This window comes from Acomys minous, assembly GCF_964271855.1.
Source record: "Acomys minous genome assembly, chromosome: 5".
Classification (NCBI taxonomy): domain Eukaryota; kingdom Metazoa; phylum Chordata; class Mammalia; order Rodentia; family Muridae; genus Acomys; species Acomys minous.
Genome location: NC_140494.1, coordinates 72,863,493 through 72,889,714, shown reverse-complemented (window position 1 = coordinate 72,889,714; position 26,222 = coordinate 72,863,493). Strand labels below are relative to the sequence as shown.

Genomic DNA, 26,222 nt, shown 5'->3' with positions numbered 1-26,222 from the left:
TCCTTTCCCAGTTTCGAGTCACTGGGATTAGCAAGCTGTCACCTCTCCTAGACACTGCAGTGTTCTGCAGACATTCTACGAAAGCAGTGGAGGCTGGCAAAGTCCCGTGGAAAGTGGGCATCTGGCAGGTGCAGGTCTAAGACTGGCAGAGCCCTGGGTGAGATGGCACCTGCTAACAATCTCAGCATTCCGGAGGTAGACCTGGAAGGAACAGAAGGCAAGCCTTAGCTTCAGTGAGCTTGAAGCCAGCCTAGGCTACATGACATTCTGTCTCAAAAACTACAGCAAGAACAAACAAAAATGCTGGAAGAAAATTTCCAATCAGTGCAAAGGGAAACCACCGTGACAGGAGAAGCAGAGGACTAGAAATGAGGAACTGTCATGGCAGGAGCATTCATGGTCTGTCTGAGGCACTTTGTGCACACCAACCAGGAGGATTAGAGCTTTTGTTCTTGTTTGTAAGTTTTTAAACATGTGAACCGCGTTAAGGGATATGATTGCACCATAATTTACCAAGTATGTATGCTAACTGCATACTGCTGTGAGTCCTTGGGATAGACTCCTGGACTTCCCGTTGTACTGTTAAAATCTAAATGTGTAAATTACCAGTGTCATACAATCTGTGGGGTGTCTAAGCCTTTATGCCAGAGCTCAGTGTGTGTGTGTGTGTGTGTGTGTGTGTGTGTGTGTGTGTAATACACGTGAGTGTAAGCCTGTGCACATGCAGGCGGAGGGCACTCTTCCTTGTTTAGTTCATTGCCGTCTTTGCTCTGAGCTACTACTGCCCAGCTGTCAGTGAGCTACAGACTTCTCTGTCTTCATTGTAGTAGATGTGAGGTCTTAGGTTTTCTTAGCTCTCACCTTCCTCTGTTTCTGTATTGGCTTTGTAGCCCTGTCCCTGCATTGTGTTTTTTGTTTGCTATTGTTGTGTGGTGTGCATATGCGTGTGTATGTGTGTGTGTGTGTGTGTGCACGCGTGGGGGGTTATGGTGGTGGTGGGGGCTTCTGAGTAAGTATGTGTTCTGCAACAGGGCTGCACATATGACTAAGGGTGGTTGGCAAGAGAAGGTGTCCACTTCCGTGCATCTAGGAAGCTCAGTTGGTGCAGGGTAGATAAAAGAAAGTGGGGAAGGGTCTGGAGTCTCAAGATCCCCTTCAAGGCCACACCTCCAGTGACCTAAGTTCTTTTCAGGGAGTTCTGCTTCGTAAATCTTTCACCTTCTCACCTTAGTGTTACAGGTTAGGACAAAACAGAGAGTGGGTCTTTGGGAGCCATTCTGTATTGAAACCATAGCTTCCTTTAACCATTTTGTATGGCTCCATCTCTTGTTCCTTGAATCCTTTTAGCAAATTCCCAAAGGGAGTGTGGATATCTGTGTCCTCTGGGTTATGGTAATAACTGTTACCAAACATCTCTGTGATGAACCTTGGGTAGCTGCTCCCTCTTCTGCTTCTGGGTAACTCCCCCCACCCCCCACCCCGCGCCCTCCCCCCGCCGACCATGTAGAATTGACAGTGACAGTTGTTTCTTGTGATTATTTCAAACATGAATTTCATGTTTTAAGGTAGAGGTTGAATGCTGTAGGCCAAACACATTGCCTATGCGTGTGTGGCCCGTGAGCTGTGCGTAGTTAGCACATTTCTTAATTTTGTGATAATTTTAAAAAGTAATATTTTGTACCAGCTTCAAATTGCACTGACACCAGATTTAGTGCCCAGAAATGAACTCTTTGTTGGAATCCACTGTCATTCCTTTGTCTGCTTTTCTAACTTTTTCCATTCCATCAGCCAAGTTGGGCAGCTCCATAAGGCAGACAGCATGTGGCCCACAAAGAATGAAATATATTTACTCTCTGGCCCTTTTCTGAAAAAAAAAATCACATCTTAAAATAAATCTCAGTTTTCATTTCAGTAATGCATCCAGATTTAATACTCATTTGGTGATTTGGCATCTTTATTTTTCTATTCTGTGTTGCTATAACAAAATACCGGAGGCTGTCTGGCAGCCTGGTTTATGATTCTGGTGTCTGGAAGGTTTCAGAGAGATCCTGCTGGTGGACTCAGGGTGTCTGCTGGCTGCATCCCAACATGGCAGATTAACAGAAGGGAAGCAGACACGCAGAGAAGGAACACCTGTAAGAAGAAGGAAGATGGAAAGATGGAGAGATTGAGGAGGTGTCACACACGATTGTAACCGTCTGCCTTCCTGACAAAGTACACAGAACAGAGTTGTACGTAGCCCAGGCTGGTCTAAAACTCACTATGTATCCTTGAACTACTGATCTTTCTGCCTCTACCTCTAAAGTGCTAGTGTTGCTAGCATGCCCAGTTTGTGCATTTCTGAGAAGTTAACCCAGGACATCCTTCATGCTGGGGAAACACTCCACCCTCTAAGCTACATTCTAGTCCCATTAATTACCTTCAAAAACCCGATCCCCTCCCACCTTTTAAATGTTCTCCCCTCTCTAAACTCCACCACAGTGGAGCCAAGCTTTCCACACAAGTTCCTATGAGCAACACACCCCATACTTAAACCACAACAGTTTTATGCTTGGAAACCACAACAATTTCTAAAAAGGTAGACATGGGTGTTAATTTGTACATTGGTGGTTATAACTCATATGTACAACACAAACGCCAAATTTTCTTATCTAGCTTATATTTATTTTCATGAAATTCTTTCTTCTGAAACAAACTTCCAATTGTCTGTTCATAAGTGTACTTTGGCACACAGACAATTTAGAGGAGAAAGATGAAGAACTATTTGTCTTGAAATAACTTAAGGTAAAACTACTCCGTGTTGCACCATTCAGACTCCTATCTGAATTACCAAATATGGTGGACAACCATCTCCCCAGTACTATGGAATTTGGGTTTAAAAGAAGTGATAGTTCTTTTCATAGATTTAAGAGATACAATGTAGGTTTAAATGTTGTTTTTGTTCACTACTTTTCTATACAGAAACAGTTAAAAGTGGAAAAATATTTCTTTGGAATTGAGCAACTGAGTGGATTCATTTGTTAGAAAATTTGGAATTTGTGGAGATGTGTGCCTAGACTCATCAGTGGAAAATGAGCAAAGCTTGCTGCTGGCAAGTACAGTGATTCTGACAGTGGGTTAGTTTGAGTCTGCTCTTCACTACTGTGCACTGGGACAGGGTTCTGCCTCCTCCGCTTCTCCATTCAGCCAGGAGTGGCTTGAAGACAAACTGAGTGCTCTCAGGAGACATGCCTTCCCTGTCGGCCTGGAAGCTTCCCGGTTTACTGACTCTGTGTAGGAGCCATGAGGAGCCTGTGAGGACGCTAGAAATCCAGTGAAAAGTAGGGTGAGCTCACTGTACAAAGATTCCAGGCTTTGAAAACAATTGCCTTATTTGGTAAATATGGCTAACTGGTTTCCCTGGTGATGCTAGCAAGCTCGTTGTGGAAATACATTGGTCTTTAAACCATGCCTTTTGTATTTTAAAAAAAATCCATTGGAAGTAAAATGTTAAGTAGTATTTGCTCAATTTTTCTTGGTATATGATGGACATGGATGAAATCAGACAAGTAAGAAAACGAATCTGAGAGCTAAAATGCAAATTCATCAACATGTTAGCATTTTCCTGACTGTCTTTCGTGGTGTCTGAGGTCACCTGACCGAAGGGGAGTGTAGGGTGTAATTGATGTCCTTTAGAACAGGTCTGGTTTGGGAAAACAACTGCTTGTGGCTCTCTGCACCTCTCTGCTGTGCACTGGGAGCATGGGAGGGAACCTGTTATTATATTTCCTGTAATTACCCAGTCAAGTTTCACTAACATTTTCATTTCCTGTTGACTGTGTCTTGGGTCTGAGCTTGGAGAGATTTGATTGTTCAAGAGGAGAAAAAAACAGTTTGGCAACAAATATGTGTTGGATTGAATGCGGGCTCTGCCAGGTGTGAACTGTGTGATTTGAACGTAACGATGATTATGACTTTTCCTGAGGTTATGACAATCAGCTTGCATGAAAGCTGCTGGTGTCTTTATAGCGCATGCATCTTCCTCCATTCCTTCCTTCCCAGCAGGGACCTTACTCTCAGCTCTCTCCTTTTGCCTCTGATCTATTAGGACTCACTTGTGTCCCAGCCTCAACCATCAATTCTCCCTGTAACTCACCGTGCAAAGTCTGGTCCAGGGCTGACAGGATGGCTTGGTTGGCAAAGTGGTTGTTGTGTGAGCAGAAGGCCCTCCCTAAGTGTGCTCCTTAGCATCCATGTACAGAGTTGGGTGGAGGAGTGTCGCTGCTGGGTTGGCAGAGGTGAGGAACCCTCCCGCTTCTCTCGTGGCTGGCTATATCCCTTGGCAAGCTCTGGGTCGATACGAGGTGATATAAAATAAAAATTAAGGTGATGGAGCCTGAGGAATAGCACTCTGCTTTCCACAGACAGTGACATAAACTGTCTTTCTTTCCCTTACACGCACGCACGCACGCACGCACGCACGCACGCACGCACGCGCACACACACACATCACATCACATCACATCATATCAAATCACATCACATTAAAAAACAACAAAATCCCCAACAAAACCTGAGTATGATCCTGGGGCCTGCATTGTCATCTCTGTCATTCCCAGAGGAGTTTTGGGGTCCTGCCTCAAACTAGTCAATCCCTTCTCCAAAATTTAAAGCGTGTCCTGGTCTATTCAAATGCACGGTGGGGTCCAAGCCCCACTTTGAGTGGTGTTCTCTTCTCTGATGAGGAGTGAGGCTCTCTCTGTGCAGGGCTTCCTCTCTGGATGGCCAGCGAGGTGACAGAACTGTTGATGGATACCTCTCCCAGTTTTATTTATCTGCCCATCAGTTCCATGCAGATGACAACTTCTGGTTGGTCCCACCTATGTGGCCTGGCAAGCTTTGCTAAAACGTCAGAGAAGGACGTTTGCTCTAAGTTATTTATTTGTTCATTTGATTTTTGTCTCTTTTGGTCTGGTTGGTGCTCATACCTGTGCCTGTGGGCATCCTCCTGGGACAGCAGATGGCAGCCTTTCTGTCTGCCTAGTTGCCGCCCCACATCCAGATCCGTGGTCAGCCTCCCAACCCTTACCACCTGTGTTGGACTGTGATGCAGTGGGCTAACCTCCTGCCTGTTCGCTCCGTTCTTGTCCTGTCTCAACTGTATGGAAATTTGTGATGCACACAGATGCACACATGCACACTCCCACCCACAAACACATACACACACACCAGTACACCCACACAGACAGACAGTCACAGACACATCCACACCCACCCACATATACAGACAAATACACAGACACCCCACCCACATGGACAAATAGGCACAGACAGACAGAATAAGAGACTAACAGACACAGAGACCCCGCCCATACAGACACACACACACACACACACACACACACACACACACACACACAGCTTAGGTTCCTGCCTGGTTCGAGTTCCTCTGTGCTATGTTCTCCCACGGTCTCTTGTCTCCTCCATCGTTTTACCATTTCTTCTTTGTTCCTACGGTTTTCAGATGAGAAAGTCATTAGGCAAGAGAGTAAAGTCTGAATGAAAACTTGGATTCAGAGAGCCAGCTAGTATTTTAGCCTGGGATCTGGAGGTCTTTGATGTAACTGAACACTTGTCCCTGTCCACACGCTGTCTCCAACCCGAGTCACCATTTTTTTTTTTAATTTTATTTCTCTGACTTAGTTGCTCCACTCGGGTTATTCATTCAGAAATGCCCAGTATTTTGTACAGAGCAGTATGGCGTATGTATTGGTGTCGGCATAACTCATGTCTGCTTCCTCATTAAAATTAAAATTCTGAGGATGATAGCCTTGGATGCTTAATTGGGGCCTACATGGATATACAATACTCCTCTCTCTCTCTCTCTCTCTCTCTCTCTCTCTCTCTCTCTCTCTCTCTCTCCCCCTCTCTCTCCCTCTCTCTCTTTGTGCAATGTTGGTGATTGAAAACAGGCCTTGAGCATGCCAGACAAATACTCTAGCACTTAGCCGCATCCCCAGCTGGGAATTCATAGAGGAGTAAAGCAACAGTTTCAGTATCTGGGGTTACAAGAAGTAACAGCGTTCTCTGTGGCCACTTGTGGAAGGCTTGCTTGCACAACCACAGAAGTGGGTGTGGCTGTCAGAATGCAGTATCATTTGAGAGGACAGTATCTAGGGTGGTTTACGGTGTCTAGACTGCACTGAACCATTTAATGCTTGTTGTTTAACAGTTGGTACCTGGAGTTCAGTTTATGGATAACACCCAAGGGAGGCATTATATTACTTCCCTTTCCTTTTGCTGTGACCAAATGCCTGACAGGAGGCCAGTTAAGGGAGGAAGGGCTTGCTTTGGCTCATGGTCTGAGGGTACAGTCTGGGGCAGGGGAGGTGTGGCTGGTTCTTGGCTGTGACAGTAAACTCACAAGGCCATGTGCTTCTCTAGGAAGTAGGGAAATGTTGGTTATTTGCTCACATTCTCTGTTTCCTCATTTTATTTATTCTAGGATGCCAACCCAGAGGTCGCAGCTACCCACACACAGGACAGGTGTTCCCTGGCCCAGTTAAACCTCTCTGGAAATGTCTTTTCACATGCACACAAAAGTGTGGTTTACAAATAAATGCCTTTGGCTCTTCTAACCCAGTCAAGCTGCCAACCAACACCGATCATAGCAGGCACGGTTAGAATATGTCAGAGTGTGTCAGCACTCCTGAGCTATCTGCTTTGTTTTCTTTGAGAAAGTGGCCTGGGGCTCACTGGTTTGTTCAGGCTGGCTGGCCACTGGGTCCCTGCGATCTCCCAGTCTCTGCCTCCTCAGCTCTCAGGGCACATGCGTGAGACAACCACTGCTTTTCAAAGTGGATCCTGATGGTTTGAAGTCAAGTACGTGAGCGCTCGAACCGTCAGCCAAGCCTGCTTGCTTTAGATTTTGCTTTAGCATGAGCCATATTGGTCCTTTTACCTGAAATACCTCAACAAAACTGAACTAAGGTTTTCACCTTAGTGGTTTGGTTTGGTTTCAGTTGTTTTATTTTATTTTTTGTATTTTGTTTTTCTCCTTTCCCCTTTTAATGTCATATTTATTTTCTGAGGGCCAGCCTTTAGTAGCTAAGAAAGCTAGGAATTCATCTCCATAAACAAGCCTAGAAAACTAATAAAATTTTTTTGAAATGTTGAAAGGATCCATTTAATGTTAGCTAGCAAGTTGGTACAAAAATGTTCGCTGAGAGTCAGAGTGACATCCCTTGGTGATGAAGTCACAGACTGAAGATGTCACTGGTGAGCCATAGCGGAGCTCTAGCACTTTGCCCACAGTCTATTTCAGGCCACCTCCCTCTGCACACTCCCCTCTAAATTTGTGCATTCCAGTGTGACTTTTCCATAGTGAAATTTATGGCCCCTATTTCAAAATATTTCCAAAGTCTCTGTGGGCACTCTCCCCCAAAGAATAACAGTTGACTCAGAGCGACTTTGAGATTCAGGCGAAATGTGAAGTGTTCCTTGTTGCTTTGTGTTTTGGGGGGTGGGGCCTCACAAATATGTCTGAATTCTGCCTCAGTCCCCACTTCAGACAGACTACAAAAAGCAATGAATAAGTGACACACAAGTAAAGCTGGATATGGCGGGCAGAAGCCTGTGATCCCAGAATGTGTGTGTGTGAGGGGGAGTCTTGAGGGGGTAGGAATCAAGGCTTTGATGCAATCTGGCTTTACACCAAATTCCTGTCTCAAACAAACAAACAAACAAACAAACAAACAAAGACACTGCAGAAGAATCAGGGCCTGGGTGGCCATGTAACCCTGCAAAGAGGAGTTTTTACTATACTACTTCATTAAGTTCCTCAGCGTTCCATGCATGCTTGTGACATGGTTTGGTCACATTCATCTGTCCCTCTACGCCTCACAGAGCCACTTCTTAGTCCCAACTCCTCCCGTCTTTGTATTCACGTCTTAAAATTAGTTAGCTAATTATGTTTAGAATCCAAGGAGTCCAGATTGTGCTACCCATATATTCCTGGTGTAAGGTCTACTAAAGCTTGAAACCCAGAGACCACACCCTTAGAGAAAACCGTGCCCTCTCCCAGAAGTCACCACATGTCGATAGCTTCTCAACTAGCAGTGGGCTCGTGAGCCTCCCACCCCTAGAAAATTCATACGCTTGATTTTGTGCAGGCAGCCACAGCCGCTGTAGCTCTTCCATTTCAGCAAAACGCTGACCTCTGGCTCTTCTGAGATGACCCGTGAATCTTTGGGCACAGGGGTGTAATATAGATGCCTCATTTGTGGCGTAGGACTCTATAGGCATGTGTGCTCTGTATTTAGTCAGTTGGAAGATGCCTTAGTAGCTTGCATTAGTAGCTTTGCCAGTTCAAAGCTGTCCCGTGCTCTCTGCTTCCTGGTTATCGACCATGAACCTGCTGTACTTGGAGTGCTTGAGCTTGCTCGCTGACAGCCTGCACACTGTCAGCTGGTCCAGGCTGCTCTGGCAGCATCCAAAGATAGTCCAGATTGGCCACAGCTAGAGGAGGCTGTGCTTATGAATTCTGGGATTGGCTTGCAGATTTTCTTAGACTCCAAAGCTTCGGTGCCACTGTTCCTCCCATGAGACAAACGTGAGGGAAGGACACAGCTCAGCAGTCACGTGCCCTTGACACCGTAGAACTGAGCACATTGAACCTTTAGGTGCATATTAGAGAGCAGTTCAGATGTAGAAGGAGCAAAGTGTTCTGGTCTCAGCTCAATCTTCTACGGAATCCTATGGGATTTTTTCATATCGACCACTTTCTTAGGTTATTTATAAGGACTTGCCACATGGCTTTTTAAAATGTGCAGAGACAAGCTGACATGATGGCCCAGCCAAGATAGGCCAGTGAGATGGCTTGCTGCTAAAGTCCAATGCCATTAAGACTGACAACCTCAATTTAATCCCAGGCTCCACCAATTCCTAAACATAGTGGTGTATTCAGATTTCACTTATCCTGGAATCAGTTTAAGTCCATTTCATTGTGTGGCCTGGGATATCTGAGGCTGTTTTCCTTCATTTTAGGAAGTCTTCCATTTTGATTTCAGCAAGTTGTTGCATTTGTTTGCATATATATACCTACTTGAAGTTGGTTTCTAAACTTTTTTTTTATAACATTAACTTTCCCCTCAATTTGTTTAACATGTTTTGTTGTTGATTAGCATATATAATTGCTTTGGCCAATTAAAAAACACAATGGATTATTGAGAACTATAATTGCCAGGTTAAACAGTTTCATTGCAACTACAAAGGTCAGTAATAAAATTGTATGAATTAGTCTGATGTGACTGGAACCAAAGCAAAGTTATAAATTTACATGGAGTTCAAGCTGCAAAATGAAAAACCTTTTGAAATTCCAACAAAGAGAACTAAACGCATGTTCTTGGAAAATGTCAGTGTGACACACTCATCTATGCACAGCGCCCCCGCTGTTCCCATTGTGCTAAGTCAGAGGCAACAGGAATTGAATTTCTGTGCCCTTTCCAGCAAGTGCACCTGTCACACATATTGTGACACTTAAAGTCCTAAAAGCAACATTTTAAAAAACTTGTTCTTATGTAACCTTGGGTAAGTCAGTATAGAAGGTTTTGTTGTTGTTGTTTTAAATAATTTATTTATTTACTTTACATCCTGGTTCTAGCCCCCTCCCCCCTCTCCTAGTCTCCTTCCCCGATAACCCCTCCTCCATTCCTTAGAAAAGGGGAGCTACCTTACTCACCCACCCCAGCTCATCTAGTTACATCAGGACTGAGTTCTTTCTCATCCTCTGTGTCCTGGCAAGACAGTACCATCAGGGGAAAGTAACCAAAAGCAGGCAACAGAATCCACATCAGAGACAGCCCTCACTCCCCTTACTAGTGGACCCACATGAAGTCTGAGATGCTCATCAACTACATCTGTTTGGATTTTCAAAATAAAAGACCCAAAACATCCAAGAAATAAAGGACACCATGAAAAGACAAAACCTGAGGATAATAGGCTAGAAGATTTTTTTAAAAAGATTTTGTTTTTTAAATTACCTGTTTGTGTGTTCCCGAGAATGAGCACATGAGTACAGTACTCTCGGAGGCCAGGAGAGGGCATCGCTTCCCTCTGGAGCTGGGACAACAGGTTTTTGTGAGCTGTGGAGAGAGCTGCCATCCTCAGCAGGAGCAGCAGCCACTGCTCTTAACCTCTGAGCCACCTCTCCAACCCAGGTACTGAAGAATTTTGATGATGTCAAGTGACATTTGTGACGTGTCAGTTCTTGTGAAATATAAAATGTACGTTGTAAGTCATTCCTTTTTTTTTTTAAATCTTTGTTTTCTTTCAAAAGAAGCATTTCTTTTATTTATTTGAATAAAACAAAACAAAACAAACAAACAACAAAAGGAAACCCAGATATCATGTAAGGAAAAGATTTCCTTCAGAAGTCCCCCCAAGGAGCCGGCGAATTCTGTGTGAGGAATCTGGAGTGATGCCTTCCTTCACAGGGCAGGCCTAAGCGACCTCCTCGCAGCTGCCTCACACCATGAGCTCCTGTGACTGTTTAATTTTGGAAACGTTTAGTTATTGTAAAATCTCCCCTTTCTGTTATCCCTTGGTTTGGAAGTTATCTTCGCATCTGTACCATTTTCCTGAACAGGAGCGCGCCTGTGCCACTGCTTTGCAAAGGCCACATTAGTGTGCATGACAGTGAAGGCTAATAAAAGTGGGATGGAGCAGCGCCTTTGCCTAGCTAGCCCCCCTGAGGACAGGTTATCGTGTCTGCAAATATTTGTAAGGAGACACTCATCATTTCCTTGGGAAGAAACCAAATGTAGACTGTTGTTGAATTAGGTTTGGCCTGTTTACAATCCTTCATGTAAAAGTCTGCGCTTTGTGGGTCATTTAAAAGAAAAATATTCGCTGTACATTAGAAGATCCAAGCAGGAGCACCATTCATTAGCAAACTGCCCTGCACCAGAGGCTCTTTGCACCTTCTGCACAAAGTTACAGTGTCTGCTAAGAGTAAAGCACTTTTCCTGGCTATTTGTCTTCTCTGTTGACAAATTTGATGGAAAGCTCTTGCGTTTTTGTTTGTTTGTATGTTTATTTCCTTTTAGAGAAGGTCTATAGCCCCAGCTGGTCTCCAGTGACCTGGAACTTTTTAACTTCCTGCTTCCAACTTCTGGGTGGGGCTTACAGACATGTGCCACCTTGCCCACTTGATGTGGCGGGAGGGACTGAACCCAAGATGTCCTCCATGCTCAAGGTCCCCTCAGCCTCACTGTGGAACCCTGAGCAGTGGAGGTGCTTATAGTGGCTCAAGAACACTCTTCCCTGTGAGAAGGACTGTAAGCTTTGTCACAGGTGAAAGCAGTCTTGGCGGTCTTTGCCCTTGGACACACCACAGATACTCCCTGAGATTAACCTTGAGATAAACTGGGTGGAGGGAGCCATCCTGGGCCTGGAATTCTGGAAGCAAACCAGGGAACTACACCTGGACTATTGTGTTTCTAATCGACCCTCAATGGGAGGAGGAGACTGGCCCTTGCACATGAGAGACAAGCAGAGAGGTCAAGAGGAGCAGCAGGTTCAGACCAGGCTTGAGCACAGGTGGATAGGGAAAAGGATCAGTGAGCAGGCCAGAGACATCTAGGAACCCATCCCATGGAATGGATATGGGAAGGTTCCCTCTTGTTTCCCTTTAACCTTTTTTACCCTCTTGTGTAAGCTAGTTGGGTTGTATAATAAATTTTAATTGTTAAGAAACGGAGCCAACACTTCCCCATTGCATCTCATCAGTATTTATAAATCTTTCTTACAATTTTCATTTAAAACGAATTGACTCCTCTTATCTCCAGTGTCTGGTTTCTGTTGTTGTTTGTTTGCATTTCTCAAATGAGATTAGACTATTTTTCTGGGTCTTTTTTTTTATTTATTTTTATTTTTTAAATCTCAGAAATCCCTGAAGGATTTAAAGGACAGTGTTAATTTACCACTTGACCCATTCATCTGACCACCTTGTAAGAGACTTGTGACTTGTGTGACTTGTGAACTATAGAGGCAGAGCACAAAGCGCGGCACCGGAAAAGTGGGATAGTGGCTTGGAAGCCACGTGGAGGCTGTGAGGTAGCTGTGTGTGTGCTTATGTTTACATATATGTTCTTTCTCTTTCCAGCTCTAAAATTCTTCAATTCTTTGCTCATATTTTAAAAGGAAAATTACTATTTATTTTATGGTGCATAAAATGGTTTTGTTTTTCACTGGGCATGGGGGCACATGCCTTTAATCCCAGCACTCAAGAGGCAGAGGCTGGTGCATCACTGTGAGTTCGGGAGGCCAGCCTCGCTCGTCTACAAAGCAAGTCCAGGACAGGCAAGGCTACACAGAGAAAGCTTGTCTAAAAAAAAAAACAAAGCAAAGCAAACCAAACCAAACAAAAAGGTATTGTTTTTTAAAAAAGAAACCAATTTCTCATATTTATCCTAAAACTGGCTTAAATGATTTATTTCAGATAACTTGATGTTTAGACTCAGAAAAGCAAGTAGTTCTAATATGCTTCATAGAAGATAATATTCTTTATAGAAGTGGGAGTTGATATGGTTCTTATGAATTGTGACTGGCCACTGACAAAAGGTCACCGTCTCCATGGCGGGTGGGGAGTGCTGGAACATCGAGGTGGTTCTTGGGGCCAGAGAGATGACTCTACAATTAAGAGTACACACTGCTGTTACAGATGATCCAAGCTCCATTTGAGTCGCTCAGAACCCCCTATTGCCTCATGTGTTGGGATCCGATGCCCTCTTCTGACTTCCATAGGGACTGCAGTCAAGTGTACGCACTCCCACAATGCATCATTAAAGATTATAAAAGTAAACATTAAACAAATATATGGTGGAAGTGGTGTGGGTTCATCATTGCCTGTAAAAGCACAGTAGACTCAACAGTACTTCGATGTGCTTTCTCATCCTGTCTCTGTTAAAGATTTCTGATGTTTGTGGCATAGTGTGCGGTGCATCTGATCTTTATTCACCATATTCTCTACTTCAAGATACTTGAAACAACATCAGTCTTTATCTCGTGTGACCATATGTTCAGCAAATACTTATGAGGCACTGAGGTGAACAAGACAGATGTAGCCAATCCTGCTATCACAATTGAGGGACATGAGGTTGATGGACATGGCTCCCATCTTGGGCCACATAACAATTCTTCCACCAATATATAATGGCCAATAAAACTGCTTTTCTGACTTGGTGTTGTTTTCTTGCTGGTGTTTGCTTGTTTGTTTTTCTGGGCTAGGCGTTAAACGTGTGCCTGGAGAGCGTTCTTTCACTGGCTAAATCCTCAGCCCCAGCTCTTTTCCTTTCAAAGGCTAGGTGTTCACGATGGTAAGGAATTCCTCTCTGGGGGAAGAATGACAGAGTGGCGAGGGGTTTCCCTATTGTCTGTGGTCTCCATGCCCTGGCATTACACCTTTATCACCCGTCACGTCACTCAGGTGATTTTCTGTGACCTGATTCTTTTTTGTTTGTTTGTTTTTTGTTTGTTTGTTTGTTTGTTTGTTTTGTTTTTCTAGACAGGGTCTCTCTGTGTAGCCTTGACCATCCTGGACTCACTTTGTAGACCAGGCTGGCCTCGAACTCACAGCGATCCGCCTACCTCTGCCTCCTGAGTGCTGGGATTAAAGGCGTGTGCCACCACGCCCGGCTTGTGACCTGATTCTTAACTCTTTTTATCTTTCCAGGACATAACTGTTCTTCTAGGACAGAAATCACACTCACACAGTGTGGTGCACAGTCTGATTTCCACACAGACAAAAAACCTACACATGCTTGCTTTGATTTTGTTTTCTAACTAGAAGCCTTCGCCATTGTTTTGTGCCCTCTTTTACTTTGTGTGAGCATCACCAATTCAAAGGTCTCCTGAATTGGTCCTTTGTCCCCATTTTATTCCTTTAACTCAGTCCAGTTAATTTCTTGCCTGTACCTTCTTTCTCAGATCATTTCTTCATCTTACTGCACTTAAGCTAGATATGATCTAAGCATTCTTCTACCCTCGCCTCCTCCCGGTAGAAGTTTCTAATGCTGTGAACATGATGTACAGGGTGTAGGACATAAGAAAATTCTGGATTCATAGAACGGGAATAACCTGTCCACCCAGATATCATCTAAGTTGTCCTAAGTGGCCCTGATTTCCTAATGTTTGGTGGCCCCAAGCTGATCTATTTTAATGTTCATATGTTGTGTGTTATACCGTGGCTCATCTCCGCCCCCCTACACCAGATGGCGAGCGCTTCAGGTGCAGGGATTGTATCTTGTTCTTGACAATATCCTCAGAGTTGTCAGTTCTCACAGTCAAGAAATAAGTAAATCAAATGTGTGGTTTTGTTTTTCTTGGGGGGCATTTAAAGTCACCTCTTTTGTGTCATTTCTTGAGAAGAGCCACAAGTTGCGATCATCTGTCTACCTGCAAGGTGAGCCTCGCACTTCATGCCCTCTGTGCCTTCCATTGTGCAGCTAGCACCATCAAGGAATGCCAAGTGGGTTGTGGGTGGGAGGCTGCCGCTGGAGAGAAGCCCGTCGTCCTGAAACCAACACTTGCTGGTGACTCTTGATGTGAACGGCCACTGTGTAATTCTGTGTCCCAATCAATTAGTTGTGTTGTACTGACACATTCTAAGAGGGGGCAGTGCACTCTCATCTCCAGGGCTCAGCATAAAATGGATGCTTCAGGCTTTTGTTTACAGAAGATTATCAAAAGGAAGCCATTCTTGCAAATACAACTGGAACTGATTATGCACAATGTCTGCTTAGAATTAAGAGAAGAGGAATGTAGCTTTCAGGATGAAAATCCCCATAGATGGTTCTAGACAAGTCTTAAAGGAAAATGCCAGGCTTCTCATTGGTGACAGTGAGTCCTAAATACATTAGCTGTTAAGTGCTGTCTGCTCTTTAAGATAGACTAGGCTGCCATAGGACCATGACTAACAGGAGGAAGATTCCCCCATTGCTTCTGTTAATTAGCTCTTGTCCAGCGTAATCTGGTATGCTAAAGTGGTTTAACAGGCCTTCCTGATGACTAACATAAACATCTCTCCTTTGGTCATTTCCCTTGTGTTTCCCTCTGTGGAGACGGAGAACATGTGGTCTCCATGTGACACTTTAGTTTGGTGTGCAGCTAAATGAATTTGTAAGTTGTTTCCTGTACCCTGGCTTTCGCTCCACATTCTATCATATGTTCTTCAGAATGTCAGGAGTATGTGCATAATAAGATTTCCATAGGGAGCTAAGGAGCAGTGTGTGTGTGAAATGGGAGTCCTTAACCAGTGCTACACTTTTGAGATGTACTTAGGAGTGTGCATATGTGTGTGCGCATGTGTGCACCTACATATATATGTGCATGTGTATGTGTGTGTATGTTTGTAACTATGTGGCTGAGAGTATATGCTCATGTGTGTGGTGTGTGTGCATTTGTATGGGTCTTTGGGAGATTGAATTGGGATCGTTGAGTCTTAGCATCTTTTTATATAACTTGGTTTCAGTTGGATGCTCCTAGTCAGGGATGAAGTTGGACTTCATCATACAGAGAAAAATATTCAGCACCAATGGATAAGTCCTGCTCTTACCCCTAAAACAAACACTAGATATTCTGAAATTTTCATTTGTGAGTTATTTAGAATAAAGTGATTTTGTTGGAAAATAAAATGAACTTTCTAATTATCAAGGATTGTTAATATTCATGATATATTAAACTGAATGAAGATTCCCACTAAAAACATGTTTTTTATTATTATTATTATTATTATTATTATTATTATCATCATCATCATCATCATCATCATCATCATCATCATTATTATTGTTATTATCATTATTATCATCACTACTACTACTACTGCTATTACTGGAGTTGACACAGCATGCCATGCATATGGAGGTGAGACAGCTTGTGAGAAAATTTTCATTCTACCATGTGAGTCCTAGGACCGAACTCAGGTCATAAACTTTGCCTGCCAGCATCTTTACCCATGCAGCCACATTGCCTAACCTGTTTTATGTAGCCACAGCAAACAACCAAATGGCTCTCAGTATAGTTAAGGTGAAAGAATAAATCTTAAAAATTACAATCAGTTGACAAAAATGACAAGTCATCATCATATTCAATGTGATTAACTAGAGGAGAGGTTTCAAGTATTATGGTAATATAAAATTATACTTCCTTCAAGGAGACTAATTTCTCATGGAAATTAAAATCCTCCAACAATCAATTTAAGTTTGTGAAAATTGCCAAACCTAAAGGTCGATTTGTATTGATTAGTATCTTGGCAGTTGGGAAAAAAAGAATTAGAAAGCTAATAATTAATTTTGATTTTTTTTTTGTCCATAAAATTAAGCTTCTTCAAGTTATGTCTGCTCATTATAAGTGCTAGAGTCACAACTCAACAATCTCCCCATTATTGCAGTCAAGTGGCAGGCACAGTTGAAGGAAGTGCATATTCTGTCTCCCTCCTATGTTGTTTATTTTTACCACTTAGTTGTTTGAGGTCCCAGATGTGATCAGAGATCACTGTTAAAAACCATTTGCTCAAGATTTCCCAAGAAGCCTCCGCCGCTCCACCTGTGTGCTCTAAGCTACTTTCTGGTTCTTTGGTAGTTTTTGCAAATACGTGAAAGAAGTGAACATTGTGTTTGGGGTCTGCTGTTGTTTTCTTTTATATCTTGTTTGATGTTTTGAGAGGGTGGACTCTGCTCTGTAGTATTGTTTTCACCTTCAGCAGCCACAGTGCCCCCTTTCCTGCCTCGAGCCTTGAATTGTCCTCCCCAGCTGATGTGAAATTTCAGAAATGGACCACAGTTTCTTTATCCAATCTTCTACTGAGGGACACTTAGGCTGTTTCCATGTTCTGGCTATTATGAATAAGGCTGCTATGAACATGGTTGAGCATATGTCCCTGTTGTGTGTTGGAGCTTCTTCTGGGTATATTTCAAGGAGTGGAATAGCTGGGTCTTGAGGAAGCCCTATTCCCAGTTTTCTGAGATAGCGCTACATAGATTTCCAAAGTGGTTGTACTAGTTTGCATTCCCACCAGCAAGGAAGGAGTGTTCCTCTTTCTCAACATCCTCGCCAGCATGTGGTGTCACCTGAATTTTTGATCTTAGGCATTCTGATGGGTGTAAGGTGGAATCTTAGAGTCAATTTTATTTCATTTCTCTGATGACTAAAGACAGTGAACATTTCTTTAAGTGTTTCTCAGCCATTTGATAGAGGATTGGATAAAGAAACTGTGGTACATTTTATGCTATGGACTACTACTCAGCTATTAAAAACAAGGAATCCTGAAATTTGTGGACAAATGGATTGAACTAGAAATGATCATAATGAGTGAGTTCACTGATAAGCAGAAGGAGTCAAATGGTATATACTCACTTATGTCTGGACACTAGCCCAAGGGGCGTGTCCCATGAAAGTTTTCACTTATCAGGAAAGTGGGACAGAGGGGAGGACATCCTATTGGGACTCTAGGTGAGAGAAGCATGGGAGAATGGGGAAATAGGAGGATCTAGAAGGTCCTAGAAACCAAAAGAAGAACATTATGATGGATGGATCTGGGCCCAGGGGTGCTGCTCAAACTATGGCACCAGCCAAGGACAATACGTGTAGTAAACATCGAACCCCTACCCAAATCTAGCCAAGGGACAGGACATTCTCCACAGCTGAGTGCAGAGTGCCCCATATTTGACCACGTCCCCTGGATGGGGAGGCCTGGTGGCACTCAGAGGAAGGATAGCAGGCTACCAAGAAGAGACTTGATACCCTATGAGCATATACAGGGGGAGGAGGTCCCCCTCAGTCACAGTCATAGGGGTGGGGAGTAGGGGGAAAGTGGGAGAGAGGGAGGAATGGGAGGATACAAGGGATGAGATAACTATTGAGATGTGATATGAATGAATTAATAAAAAAATTTTTAATTAAAAACAAAAACAAGTTTAAAAAAAAAGAAATTTCAGAAATGGGCTTTGTCCTTTGAGTCTCTGACAGAAGGGAAGACAAGAGAGCAGCTCAGGTATTTAAGGGAGGAAGCAACGGCTGCTGCTCTTCTGTTTTTGAGACAGGTCTCCTGTGTCCTATGCTGGCCTCAAACTCGTTGTACAGCTGAGCACAATCATGCAGCCTGTTCCTATGGAGCTTGGGTTAAGACTTCTGACACCATGCCCGGTTGTGTTGTGTCCTGCATGCTAGGCAAGAGCTCTGCCAACTGCAGCCACACCCAGCAGCCACACCCAGCCCTGCATAGGGGCTTGTTAGTTCACAGGGTTTGGCCTTTACAAACTTCTGAAGCTTTTCTCATTTTTTTAGAAAAGAGCATTGCACTTTAGTCTTTCACCTTTTTTAGTGGTGGCTCTCCTTAAAAACAACAACAACAACAACAAAAAAAAACCCAAAACAAACAAACAAACAAAAAACCTATCTATCTATCTATCCTCTATCTTTATATCAACACTAAGTGGAGAGATATGAAGAAATGGCTCAGCAGTTAAGGTTGCTCAGAGCTCTGCCAGAGTATGGGAGTTTGGAACCCACTACCCACATGAGGTGAGTTATAAATGCCCATAACTCCAAATCTAAGGGATCTGATGCCCCGTCTGACTTCTGTGATTACCTGCACACACACATACATAAGCACGCACACGTGCACACATAATTTGTTTAATTGAAAAAAAAATACAGTCAATGAAGGAAAATCAAAACTAGGCAAGAGCATTTTACAGTCTATGTTGGGCCATGCCCTCCCCCTGTGGCACTGACGGTAGAAGGAGACACAGGCCTTTTAGGAAGTTTCTAGACGTTGCTCCCGGTGTTGCTCTCAGCCACTAGTCAGATAAACACATCTTCCTAGGGGACTGGGAACTGTGGTCTCTATTCTTGGTATCTGTGTGTCCAGCTACAATGCAGAGATTGTGTTACTGTGAATTGGGGTCGGGGGGCATCAGAAGAGGTTTTGATAAAGCCAGTTTAAAGGGGGGGGGGTGATTATATGAACAGATCCTTAGGGGTAGACAGTGCCCAGAACTTCAGTGTGCTCTGTCCCTGACTCCATCTTTCTCTTGTTTTCTTTAAATATTACAGCTTAGCAGCTCCACTGTTCCTGTTGGTGCTGCTGATGCCATGTTTCAATGGGACTGCACCGCCCGCTGAGTGTAGCAGGCCTTGTTCCATTTCCAGGGAAATGCAGGCTTACTTGTTAGGTACAAATCCAGTTGACATGCTGTTTCCGGCCTGTGTTGGCTCTGTTTCTTAACAATGAAACTTTATTATACAACCCAACTAGCTTACACAAAAGGGAAAAAAGGTTAAAGGGAAACAAGAGTGAACCTTCCGGTATCCGTTCCACGGGACGGGTCCCTAAGTGTCTCTGGCCTGCACGCTGGTCAGGCCTGTTTGCTGATCCTTTTTCTGATCCATGTGCTCTCAAGTCAGTCTCAACCTGATGCTCCTCTCTCCTCTCCGCCTGCCTGTCTCTTTTGTGCAAGGGGCGGTCTCCGCCTCCCATTGAGGGTCTATTAGAAACACAATAGTCCAGGTGAAGTCCGAAGTCCATTCCTGAATTTGAGGCCCAGGATGGCTCCACCCAGTCTATCTCAAGGTTAATCTCAGGGAGTATCCCTGGTGTGTCCAAGGGCAAAGCCCGCCAAGACTGCTTTCACCTGTGACAAAGCTTACATCACAGGCCTGTGATGGGAAAGCACACTGACTGGCTCTGGGGAAGCCTGGAAGGAAGCTGAAGAGCATCCTTCTCCTTCTCCTCAAGTCCTGTGATGACAATATCCTGCAGACAGCCTGTGCTTCTTATGGTTGGCTTCATTTACCCCTTAGGTCTGGTTCCCTGAGGAGCCCTGGCCTCTAGATCTCTCCTCTTGTCCCCTCCCTATGTCTCTTCTCTGAGCTTTGGGTGAGGGGCTTGACATTCACTGGCCCTTCTTGTCCTTTAGACTTTTGATAGACACTACGTTGGGCTCTCTGCAGCTGCAGGAGGGACACTGTGACCATCTGAATGGCAGTAGGCTTCCTGGCACTTAAGACAAAGCTTGATTAATAAGAAGGAATTAGATACTTGAGTTCCCTCCCTTGCTGCTCACCAAGGTATAGTGGCTTCCTGAGGTGTGAATGGAGACATTGTGTGAGCACCAGCTACTACTCCTACTAAAGAGGCTACTTTGGTCATGACCTTTTATGCTGGCTATCCTTCCTGTGTTCACATCCATTGTGTTGCCTAAGGGCTGCATTACACACACACACACACACACACACACACACACACACACACACACACACACCACATGTAAAGATGCACACATATATGTATATATGCACTGCATGTGTACACATGCACATGCAAACACATACATATGCACATATACACAGGCATATGTATGTAACACACACACCATACACACACACACACACACACACACACACACACACACACACACACACACACAAAGCTTTAGCAGAAACTTTTCCTCAACCACTATTTCAAAGAGACTTTATGTAAATCATCCTTAGGATTAAAACACTATAAAATTTAACTTCTACCTGCTATTCCTTGTCCCTAGGGACTGTAGAATACCTTCTTGAGTTCCAATCACAAACAGTTCCTGTCCCAAGCTTACTAGTTAACCTTTGTCAGGCTATTTTATTGCTCCAGGCTTATCCATTTCAGTGGTCTGCAAGGCAAAGGGAGAATTAAATGCTTAGTGTGGGAAAAAAAAAGTTTGGGCAACTTTAATTAGGACATCTCGGAACTCAAGTCACCTAGAGTTATTTTCCAAATATCCTGTCTGGAATGCAGAGTTACATAACCATAGTTTTATTTATAACTTTGTGTCAGAACCCATCAGATCATCCCCCCATTCACACCGTCTCCCTCCTGGTTCCTGGCCTAAAGAGACCTGACTGAGATGGGAGACACTCCTACTGGAAGGCCTGGAGCTGCAGAGGTCCTTCCCCGCCCCAATCCCTTCTTTCTCCCTGTCCTTTTGCTCCTCTTTGTGTCCCTCTGTCATTCTTCCTCCTACCCACCATCACCCCACGTTCTTCTGGAGGAAAGAGGAGCTTCTGTGGTTTATTTGTGTGTGTGTGTGTTTGTGTGTGTATGTGTGTGTATGTGTGTATATGTGGCTTGTATGTGCATGTATATGTGGTGTGTGTATATGTGTGTGTGGTGTGTATGTGTGTGTGGTGTGTATGTGTGTGTGGTGTGTATATGTGTGTGGTGTGTATGTATGTGTATGTGTTGCATGTTTGTGTGTGTATGTGTGTGTGTGTGTGTGTGTGTGTGTGTGTGTAGGCCTGGCCTTTGGGACCACACAGGCTCTATGTTGATTACCCACATTGGTCCTGATGACACCTGTCTTTATTCCAATGACTCTGATAATATCATCCCTCAAAGTGAGAATTTGGTGTGTTTAGGTAGGCAAATTGTTTTTCACTCACTCTAAGGAAGATTTGTTCCTTCTTAATTCTCATAGTCTTGGCCACCTCAGAGTATAGGTACCAGATATAAGATAACACAGCAAAGGGGCCAAAATTGCCACAGGAGGTGGCAAACTGGCTACAGAATTTGCCATGTAAGTATAAGTAATGGAGCTCAACACTATGAAAACCAAGCAGATGCCAGGTGGGCACAAGAACCCACAGTAATTCCAGTACTGGAAAGGCAGAGAGTGGGGATCCTCAGAGCAAGCTAACTAGCCAGACTAGACATACTGATGATCTTGGGGCTAAAGTGAGAGACACTACTTCAATAAATAAAAGTCACCCAAATTCAATCTCTGGCCTCCAGGCACATACACACATGTGTATGCTCACATGCACTATATATACTGCAGGTGGCCATTAGCCCTGTCTTAATTATGCCCGTGTGCCGATGCCAATCACGGTGGTGATTATCTAAGCACAAGCCTAGGGCCTGGGGAGAGGGCTCAGTGGTTAGGAGCACTTCTTGCAATTGCAGTTCCCAGCACCCACATGACACCTCATAGCCTTCTATAACTCCATCTCCAGGGCATCTGACTCTTCTTTTGGTCTCTATGGACACCAGACATGCATGTGGTGTGCAGACATACATGCAAGGAAAACACCCCCCAACACACAAAAATAAATAAGAAGTACATTAAAAAGAAAAACAATAAAACGAAGCCAGCCCCCATACTTGCAGGTAGAGCTGCCTGTTGCCCTTTTTCCCATCACCATCCCCAGTGCTAAGGTGACATCTCCCAGCATGTGGCCCCTGAGTATGTAGACAATGGCTACACAAAAGTGATGACATAAGCAGTTGCAAGGGAGATTTTTATGGTGGCCCGAGTGGAGTGGCAATTGCAGCATCGAAATAATCTTAAGAATTAATCCTAAATGTGCATTCTGTTTGTAAGAGATATTTAAAAGTATTTATTCACTTCCTCGACTTTTGAATTGTAACCGAAAGGTTTCTAATGCTGCTATTTAAATGGGTCTTTGTTGTAGTAGTCTTCTATAAAAACTAGTGTAACCAGTATGCTGACTAGCTTTGGAGCTGAGCCCTTCACTGCTGTTACCCAGGCTACATAATGACTTCTGGGCCGGCCTGGGATGCAGTATGAAACCGTCTCAAATCCCCTCCTTACCCAACCCTACAAAATGAGGAAAAGTGACTAAGTATCATTTCAAAAGTTCTACTTGAATTATCTAATGTGGTGGGGTCTGTTTGTCTTAATCGCTTTTCTATTGCTGTGACAAGACACCGTGACCAAGGCAAGTTAGAGAAGAAAGAGTTTATCTGGGGCTGACGGTTTCACACGGTAAGCTCACAGCCATCACGGTGGAGAGAGAGTACAGCCACAGGCACAGAGGAGAGCTCACATCTTGGTCTATAAGTCAGACACGCAGAAAAGCACTGGGAATGTCTCACGTCTTTTGAAACCTCACAGCTTACCCTCCATTGACACACCTCCTCCAACAAGCCCACACCCCCTAATCCTTCCCAAACAGTTCAGTCACCAGGCTGGGGGTTGGGGGGTACCAAGTATTAACTATATGAGCCTATGAGGCCTGTTCTCATTCAAACCACCACACTGTTCTTCAAAGTGCCTTCTTGTAGCCAGAAGACTTTGAGTTATCCTCCTTTAACAGTAGTGTATGTTAATCATATATATATATATGATTATATATATCATATATATATATATATATATATATATATATATATATATGGTATGCCTAAAGTTTTTTGTAATGAATAATTATTCTGACAGTGAAGTTGCCACTTTAGTTTGCATTGTTATGACTCCCTGCACTGGGCTCACTCTGTAAAGTACGGGTGTGGCCGGGCCTCAGTGGCTCAGCTGCTGTTGATCTCTGCAGAGTGCATGCCGTTTGCTTGCCATCCTTGCTAAAGCAGCGTTCTTGACAGCTGTGTGGACTCAGGACTGAATTGACACTGTGGACTACTTTATATACAATGTATAATGTCCTTGCGTCCCTCTTTTTGTGGGATTCCATGCACACCCATCTGGCCTGACCAAGATGCTAAACACTATCCAGCTTATATAGTACTTCATTTATGTCTGGATCGCCTATTCAATCATCCCTTCCGCCACCACTTCTCTGTCCATCAAGTCATCATTTTCAGTGGCTTTGTTTTAAATGGTGACCTAATACAACAGCGGCTTTTAGGAAAGTGTCATCATAACAGACACTTTTTATTTTTGTTTTTAACTTATAATACTAAGAAGACAGTGATCATGTGATCAAAGATTTGTGGATCAATTTTCCCTCGCTCTGCAGCACTGGTTTCATAGAAAATTCTTTGTTCATCACAATTAGTCACACAAGACACAAGAAGGAGTTTCTGGGGTCATGCTGTTAAGTCGTCATGTAAGACCTGGCTTCCATGAGTGCTGAGTCAGAGCTTTTAGGGTGATGTCAATTGCAAGAAGCGCTACATTTTGTTTGTTTTCTAGAACTCACTTCCTACATTATAGCCTCCTTTCTGTGGTCCAGTCTTTCATCTCAGCTCTTAGGCCAAGGTTTAAATAAGAATTCAAAAAGTGCTTCTAGGGTTGTTTTTTGTGTTGCCAGATATGCTGATGTATCGGCATCAAATTGACATTTCCAAAAAAATGTCACTAAATGCCAAGTGAAAACAAAGGTGCAAGTGTCCTTCCAACAGCTGCATGCTCTTCCGGAAGCCAGTTCCTTCCTCTGCGGTGCCCAGCATGGGACTGTGAGCTCCTTTGTCAAACATACAGTGCTCTGGCGCAACTGCTGCTCATGGATATTAGGTGTCTCTGTAGGCACGTTGAACAGTTATGGATCATTCGGAGAACGGCCTCCTGGGTCTGCTGTACCCATTGATGGAGTGGTTAGAAGATCTGCACTGAACTGTGGTGCCCACCAGTACCAAATACATTTCATTTGCTCATTAAATATCTGCTGCTCCCGCATGCTAGCGTGAAAGCAGAACTCTCCCCGTAGGAGATGGTCCCATTTTATTCTGGAGCCAAATAGGAGCGACCATAGCTAAGAAGCACTGACTGAGGTGACTGCAAATTTCATTTTCAACATAGTAGGAGTCTAATGAAGCTTTTGTAGTAGCAGAAATTAAGGCACTTTTAACAGTGGAAACAATAAGAGGATGATTTAAGTCAAGGCAAGGAAATCTTTGTTATACGCCTCCTACTAGCTGATGTGTTTTAGCCTTTTGTTTGGTTGAGGCCACGTGTCTTATGCATTCCAAAGTACTAACCTAATTATCACAAAGATATTAGTCCACAGACAGGGAGTGTGGTAAATGGCTATCGAGTGGACTAAAGGTTGTTCGAGATAATTGGGCTCTGACTTGCAACATTCCAACCCCTCTATGATCATTGATCATTGTAATCTATTAGTCAGCACTGCAGAGCAGCTGTAGAAGGAGCTGTGCATCCAGGAACTTCCACTCACACTCTCTTGTCCCTTGTTGTGAGGCGTGTGGGCGTGGCTGTGGGTTCTTCGTCCGTTTTCAAGGGAAATACTATTTTTTTTTCACTGTGTTTCTTATGGTACCACTAGATGTTCTCCTGTAGAGACTGTGATGCCTGTTGTTGTTTGATTTGATTTTTTGAGACACACTCTTGCCTTGTAGCTCAGGCTGGCCTTGGCTTCTAGCTCCCAAGTGCTGGGATTACAGGCTTGCACCACTCACCACCACCGCTGATGAGTTTTCATCTTTCCCCTCTTCCTCCATCACAGATATAAAAGGTCACTGTACAGATATTTAGTGTGTACCTCAGGTCTTAAAGTGATCTAACACAAAGATCAGGTGTCTCAGTGTGTGAGAGGAAGCATACTTCCTCTTCCCGTTCAACTCGATCTACCTGCCCATCTGCAAATTCTGCACCTGGGGGCAGGTCCAGAGCCAGCCCCAGGCAGGCCACACCTTGCTTCCTCTGTGATTGTACACAAGGCCTCTCACTCACCACATTCACTTCTGCTCCAAAGAGTCCCTACTCTCCAGGTCTTAGGGTTTCTATTGTTGTGAAGGAAACAAACAAACAAACAAACAAACAAAAACACCTTGACCAAAAACAAGTGGAGTGGGCTTCCCTGGTACGTACAGTGTCTGCGGTTGATGAAGACAACCCGGATGTGCCCGCTCCTTTCAGTGTTTCCCTACATTTACACTTCCGTGGAAGCAAAGCTCTTCATTTTCTTTATGAAAGGTCAGCCTGTTTACAGGTTTCACCACCACCAAAAAGAAAAGAAGGCAGAATGTTTCAGGAATAAGGAAAATGACAGCTGCTGGGCGATGGTGGTGCACGCCTTTAATCCCAGCACTCGGGAGGCAGAGGCAGCTGTGAGTTCGAGGCCAGCCTGGTCTACAAAGCAAGTCCAGGACAGCCAAGGCTACACAGAGAAACCCTGTCTCAGAAAAAAAAAAAGGAAAAAAATTAATAATAAAAAAAGAAAATGACAGTTATTAGAGTTACACCCACAGAACACGATACAGATATTATTAATCTTTTATGTGCTTGACTTTAAATTTTGTTTATATTTTTAAAGCTACGAAAATCTAAACATCTTTCTTCCACGTAAGAATGAGGTGCTTGTTGTTGTTGTTGTTTGTTTGTTTTTGTTTTTTAAATACAAGGCCTTTGCTGCCTGTGACACTCTTGTTAGTTCCCAGCCACACTCTGTACTGCACTGAGGAAATCTTAGCCCGGTCTGAAGGACCAATT

General features: G+C 43.8%; 1 protein-coding gene across 2 annotated transcripts in view; it reads left to right on the top strand.

Moving 5' to 3' along the window:
• ARHGAP42 (Rho GTPase activating protein 42) overlaps positions 1 to 26,222 on the top strand; it is a 234,145-nt gene that overhangs the window by 145,479 nt on the left and 62,444 nt on the right. The gene's annotated exons all lie outside the window — the stretch shown is intronic.